Here is a 7572-nt window from a genome sequence, read left to right on the forward strand (position 1 = left end):
GGCGCAGCCCGCGGCGTTCACCGCTCCCCGCCAGCCGCCTCCATCTTCCCGCCGGGGACAATAACCACCTGCCCGGCCCCGCTTCCCGGCCCAGCCCAGGCAGGAGGCAGCTCCTTCGGCGGGGCTGGAGGAGCCGGCCGCCTCCGCAAGGCTCGGGATCACCCCCGGAGCCTCCTCTCAGGTCGCCCCAGCTTGCGACACCTCCGTTCCTCATCCCCCGCAGAGCAGCAGGAGCGCGGTCCCCTGTCCCCCGAGAGGGCTGGGAGGGGATGGACACCATCTGTCCAGGGCTGGGCAGGGGGAATGGAATAAGCGGCTGCAGAGGGAGAGCAGATGGCATCCAACAGCGTGGGCTTTCTGCTCTTTGTGTTTTTTTAAATAGTCCAGGGGAATCTGTGGTAACCATCTCACCGAGGGTGGATAAAACCCAGCAGAGCCTCTGGCCATTCGCTGTGGTCACGTCTTGGCAAGACTGCCATGAGAACCTGGAAGAAAACAAACAGGGACTTTTGCAATATTACTCAGTGCTGTAGATAGAGATGACTAGCAGGTCCATCCTTTTTTTTTTTTTTTGTGTGTGTGTGTGAGTTTGCAGCAAAACCTTTCCTGCAGCACCTGTTTACCTGTTTTCTGTAAGTTAATTCATTCTAGGGGTGTTCAGTGCACACAGCCTCTGTATGCAAATATACTGTGACTGTCATTTCCTCTTCAAGGGTAAAGATGCATTTCTGCTCTTTGCCATTCCAGAGAATCCATCCTGAAATAATTTATTTTATAGTCGTATTAGTCACGTCAGTAAAGACTACTTGATTCATTAAAGGCCTCAGAATTGATTTTGAGCTGAAAGTATTGTAAGCTGAACACAGTTACTGGTGATACACAGTTAGCATTAATAATTTTCAACACAGCAGCATATGTTGATTTTTCCTTTGGGCCTTTTTATACCACCCTGATTTTACAATAATCAATTTGGAGATGCCCATCCATATTAATCAATGACTGGCCATGTTAATGCCCAGAGTCCTTTATCCAGCCACAGCTGTCTGCACACAGAGAAAATGTTCTACTGTCAAGCATCAAAGCTTAAGTATCATCCCAGGGAATACACACATGGAGCAGAAAACCTACGTGGAGTCTTTTTCAAATCATTTTGCTTAAGTGATCCTCTGCTCCTGTAATCATGTTGTTACAGCAGGTACCAGCCTGGCTAGTTTGTAGGGATGGGGGAGAGGGTTAAGCTTTATGATCCTACAAATGTCTTGCTAGTCTATATATTAGCCAGACATGCAAAAAACAGAATTCAGGTTGAATAAATAAATATAAATCTGAAATCTATGTGTTCTATTCTTAATTCTACCACTAAAGTTCTTGTGAGTATTCCTTGTATGTAACATTTGGACATCTACAAAGCACCATGTTACTGAGATACGTAACTAAGTCTCCAGTTTTTTCACTGTTAGATATTATATTCTGACAGTCTAGAGGCTCCCCTCAAAGACTGGGCTTTCCTCCGTGGGGTCCTATATACAAGTTATTAAATAAGCAGCCTTTGGGAGTTGATGAATGAGCCTACAATTCAGTGCATTAAACACAAATCTGGACATGGATTTGGTCCCGTGCATGCACAACACAAGTCAGGATTAGGGCTGTAGGAAGTGAAGACACATGCTGCTTTATCAACCTACGATCCAAAGTCTGATCTTCAGAGATGCCTTTATGTGCCAGACATAAACATCACACCTACTGGAGATGGTTTAACTGAATCCAGAAGAGAAGGTTCCAGATTCAGCTGATCACGCTGTTCAGTTTGAAAGTCATAGAGTTGTAAGGGTAACAGTGCAGAAAATTTGTCTAGGATCCTTCCTTCCATTACAGGCAATAGAACAGCGTGTCTTAAGCAGACAGCCAAAGGGCACGTACTGGCGGTGCCCACTGAGCATTGGTACACAGACCCTGACCTCCCATCTATTGACAGGTGTTTTTTCCTGCAAGGAACATCTCCCTTTCAATTATTAACTGGCTGTTCAGTATGCCATGTTAAATGCATGTCATAATGGGAGAATACATGGAACTGTAAAACATGGTGCTACAACACAGATTACATTATCACTCAATAATAACCCAGGTATCCGCTAGGCTCAGGGGGTGGTTACACAAAGATTGTGTCTCACTGACAAGAGTAAATGAAAAAAAAAAAAAAAAGTTCAAGGTAAGAAAATGACCCAGAAAATACCGTGCAATACAGACTACCATCAGTGGAGTTGCTGGATCATCACTGTAAGCCAACCTGCATTACACCTCTGTATGATTAGATCAGGGTTATGAAATTTCTTGGCAGATAATAAGACAGACCATGTGAATGATTTTTATTCAGGAGCTGGATTGCATTAGATAGCCATGTTTTTGCTGGACTATATGAATTTGTTCCAGGGACCAGATCAGACGTGCAGATAACCACAGATTTCTTGTTTCCAGTACATGATGGGACTGTGCAGTTGTATGTTTTAATTTCAGCTTGGTATGCAACGCTTGGTGAAGCCACATAGCTTTCAAAAATCCAAGTTTCTCAGTGCCTATGACAGCACCAAGATACTGTGGTGCTCACAATTTCCTCTGCAATCCGCAAGGATGGTGTTATTACTCATCCATTTCACTAGGATATAACTAGTTCTCACCATAATGTCTTTAAACCTCCCAAACTCCTTGGAGAAAAAGGCATATGGAGCTTTAAAGTACTTTTCCCTCCTGCTTTTGGGGCCTATCTGTTGAAAGAATGAGTCAGGCTTCACCAGCCCTGCTCTCAACAGCCGATATTAATTACTGGAATTACACTGTTTTCCATGTCTGTTTTATCTGGAGAAAGACTGTATTCACACATATGAAAGCAGTAGCACACAACATTCCAAAGCAAACTGACCTGTGCATTAAGGGATATTTGCACCCATTCTTTGTTCTATTGCTCTGGAAACCTATTCCTGATATTTCTTGATTGGCAGGACAGGCCCACAGGATATAAACTAAGATACTGTGACTTTCAGGTAAAATATATTCCAGGAGCTATTCTGCATCATCTCACTGGATGTGGAAAGTGCAGACAACTCACCTTAGTTGCTGTTGAAATACTAATTTAAACTCACATCCATGCCCAGATCCCTTTCCTTGTGGACTATAGCATCAGTTGATTTATTATGTATATTCTGGCTTCTGAATAATCACACTAAAGATAAACCTGACCCAGTGTCTCATACACAGTAGATTTACCATCTTTTAGCCCTTTTTAAGGGATTCACAGACCAGTTCAGCAAATTATCTGTTTCAGAACAGAAAAGGAAGCATTTTACTATGTTATTCTACAGAGAAAAACTCTATTTGAAAAATTTAAAATAAAGTTTGTTTTTCTTTCAGATAGCTTTTCCAATCAATAGGAATATTAGTGAGAAACCTTTTCTATCTGAGCAACCAATACCACAAGAGATCAATGATGTTACTATGGTATCATTGTTACTACAGTAGCATTTAAGTACCTATAAAATAGATACTAATCATTTCTATCTCTATAGGCAGCTTTACATAGTCATGTAAATTTAAGAGGCTAATTTTAATTAAGTTTTTTAACTATCTGTCAGCTGTATAACCTATTCTATATTGATGCAGACAGTGACAATCCTAGCCCTGATTCTTCCTGGAATTTATATTCTAACCTCTGCTTGTAAATATTTGATTTGAATTTTTACCTGTGTTTATAAACATTTTTTAAGAACCCAAAGGACGGGGAGTATCCACTTCATGACACACTGTGAAATGACCTGAACATTCACAACTCTACCTGGAGTGAACGGAAACAGTTTGCAGATAACTAGGAGAATTGTAAGCTAATTGTATTCCACGTTTTTGCCTCTCTTTTTTTTTCCCACTGAGGACTAGATGTGTTATTTTTGCAAGGGCAAGGAATGAGGGACAGAATCCAGCACTCAAGTGTCTATTTCTAATTATGCTAACTAAACTGGGAGTTCTATTTGCATGAGGTGACAAAATCAGCGTACAAAACTGTCGTTATGTTGATAGCCATACATAGAAACACACATAGTTATGCCCACATGCATTTTTAGGGATTCACATTAAAGTACACCCAGAAATATTTATAGCACCTGGGGGAAGGGGGGAGAAATCGTTCATCTTTCTTGTTTTTCTTTGCTTATTCTTAAGTTTTTCCACCAAGGCAGAAATAAATAGATTTTCCCTGTCCACTCTAGTTTATAAAATTCCTTTTTATTTCACAGACATGGCAGCTTTTCAGTATTTCCCATGAAGGATGAGCACATAGTTGTTTTTCCTCCTATAACGGCTACACGCTGCTGCATAAGTCACAGGTGGGAGGTATAACAGAATCAAAAGCCTGTTTGCTGCTAACATCCTTGCAACTCAGTTTCTTGCTGGAGAGAAAATGGAAGGCTTTAGGAGTGGTTCTGAGTGCCTGCAGTTCTCTTTCTCGTCAGTGGGAGGTGTAGGTTTCTAAGCTTCTTAGAAACCAAGCCTCACTGTCTCTGATGCTCGAGTTCGTGTCTCTCTGGGCTGAGTGATTACAATTGCTGCAGAAGGGTTTAGATAGACTCCGCGATATTAATGAGTTCTTGTAGGGGTAACGCTGCAGCAGATGCTGTGGTCTCCTTTGCTTACAAGCATCTCTGCAAGACACAAAGCAGGAGCACATTTTGTGCATCTTACAGTTTTACACTAATATTGATCCTCTGAGAAATCTATGTATAATTTGCCAGCATTTCTGCAGGCTTTTACCACTTCCACCACTTCTTTTCTTCCTTTATCTACCTGGAGAACACCCTATTAGCTCCACCTGTCCCTCCAGTACAATTTCACCCTTTGAGACCACAGTAAACTAGACCAAGGACTCTCTTAGACACCCCCCCAGGAACAAATTTCCCAATAATTAAGTACAAGTTGCACACAAACCCAGAGAACATATGAAATAATACCTGTGAAGTGACACAGGAGCCTTTCTGCTGTTCTTAGTTCCTTAACCTGCAACATGAACCCCATTCCCCCCCCCACCTTAATATCAGCTGCTGACACACTGTACTTTGAGTATTCTTTCACAAACCTTTCTCAAAACAAATGTATTAGCTTAATTTTTCCAGAAGTTTGTATAAACCTGAATGATTGTTCCTGGACTGGAGTGGGTTTACCTAGAACAAAATACCTGCTTAGCATGCTAAGCAGGGAATAGTATACAACTCACAGGTTGATGTTGCGATTGTTCAAAAAAATTTTGATAGTCGCAATTAAATATTGTTGCTTTTGTGGAAGTATTAAAGGCAGGTATGGATTCATAGGGTGGGGTAAGGGACAATAAGGGGACCAAGTGAAGCCACTTTATGTACTAGCTAAGCAGTTCATGCCGTTATCAGGAAACAGCAAGAGTAGGGCTGTTCCACAGGGGAAGAGGAAGCAGGAGCTAAAGGGTAAATCCTGCAGCTGGCAAAGTTGCTGCCAGTCAGGGCCCAAACCCACAGCACCCAATGGAGACAAGCAGGACAGACCAAAGAAAATGTCTGTGTCCAACAAAAAGCTTAGATCATGAAGTAACAGTATGACAATGAGTCACATCCAGCGTTAAGCAGAGATACCAACCTACAAGCCAGGATTAGATCTAGTGATCACCAGGCACATCTCTAGTAGTGAGACAGAGCTAAAGAGCCAGCCTACAAGTTAAACCAGAATCAAGGCCTCTATAAGCATCCAAGGCTTCAACTAAACCACATACTAACACTTGTTTGTAATTTATCAAGGACTGATAGCCCTGGGCTGAGCTTAAATAGAGCTCCTGGGCCCACAGATGTGGGGAAAAGCCTCAGGTGGGGCTGGTCATGGCCATTAAGGCTTATTAGTACAGCTGTTAAATTATGTGAGAGGATTGCAGTGATATAGCTAGGTACTCCTTCTCTGAAATTATAGTTGTGTGGGTGAATTTCAGGCTATAGCAATCTCTGAGAAGAAAACAATTTTTTTTTCTTATGGTTTCTCAAATAAAGCTTCAAAGATCATCATGGTCTGAATCTTCCTAAGCATCAGCTCTGATCCAGGGAGGAAGGTGATAACATTCTTCAAGTCTTTGATACTCCTCACTATTCTTTTTATGGTGACCTCTAACAAGGAGTAGGTATCAACTTCTGAAGGAAAAAAACTTGTGTTTTTCTTCCAGGTTCCTTTAACATAAATAATCAGAGTGGTTGCACAGATGCTCAGAGATTTTTTTGTCCACAGTCTATATGGAGTTTCTTAAGCTTGTTTCTTGAGTGTTATTGGGCAATTTGCTGAGAGGAAAATATAGCATTGACAGCCCCCAAAACAGCCCACGTATGCCCTGCCATGGTGTTACCCATACAGATGGAGCCGCTCCTTTCCCTTCCTTCAGTGTTCTTACCTGCACACTCGTGATGTTTTCAAGGCATTTTCCTTGGGCATCTTCACTGACACAGTGAGGGAAATTTACCCCTCGATGTGGTTGTTCTGATTTCTCTGTACACCCAGGTAGGCATTTTTACATGGATTACATTTGATGGACATCTGTGAAATCTTAGAATCTTTATAAATAAAAAGTTGCTATTTAAAACAAAACATACAACTCAAAATCTGTTGCAGTTTTTTGTTAATCCTTTCCCCCACCACCCCCGGTTCTCTCTGAGCTGTGAACAAGAGTACTGGGTAGCACGAACTGAGCGGTATTTGAAATGCAGCACTCCCCATCCTCCTGAGTCACTGCTAGCCATCAGCTTCTTTTCTGAACACTTGCTTTCACTGCTATACTTGCAAATCAAATATGGCCTTGCACTACGTTCTTTTTAAAACTCCATCCCTTTTAAAAACCTAAAATCAGTTTCCTCTTTGTTGTAGACAAGTGATTTTTAAAACCAAAATCTAAGTGCGTTTAATGAAGCATTTCTTTGTGTTTCTGTAAAACAAACATAGCAACAACATCTATTGTTTTGCAGCTATAAACACATATTGATGCTTTTTTTCATCTATGTTGGAATGAAGATGAAGCAGCAGAAACGCAGTAGCGTTATTGCAAGGCTCCAATTTAACCGTATCGAGTATTTCTTGTATTCTGACACTTCCACAGGTGTGGCACACAGCCGTCCCGTACGGGCGCATCAGCTGTCGGTACAGGTACTGTGACCACGCTGCTCAGGTGTATTGGCAGTGCTGGATGGGCGCGAAGACCAAAGTGTGTGCGCGTAGGAACCGTACGGGTACTCTGACCCAATCCTGACCGCACTGCTTGGACATAGTGACCGAACCCCCGGCGTAGGGACCGAGCTGCACGGGCCCGCAGACAGGTACCGGCTGACGGAACCTGGGGGCACGCCGACGGGGCCTGGGCCGTACCCCCGTGTCAAGCTGCCCCGCGCAGCGCCCGAGGCCTGGGGACAGGCTGTGCCGCGCTGGTGCCGGGGGAGCGAGCCGGGCGGCTCCCAGCGCCATCCCTGCCCTCAGATGAAAGCTGTAAGCGGCCCTCGCACCTCGGGGCGGCCCCGCCCGCGGACTGCATCTCCC

The sequence above is a fragment of the Athene cunicularia genome (assembly GCF_003259725.1).
Source record: "Athene cunicularia isolate RWA chromosome 17 unlocalized genomic scaffold, athCun1 chr17_part1, whole genome shotgun sequence".
NCBI classification, from domain to species: domain Eukaryota; kingdom Metazoa; phylum Chordata; class Aves; order Strigiformes; family Strigidae; genus Athene; species Athene cunicularia.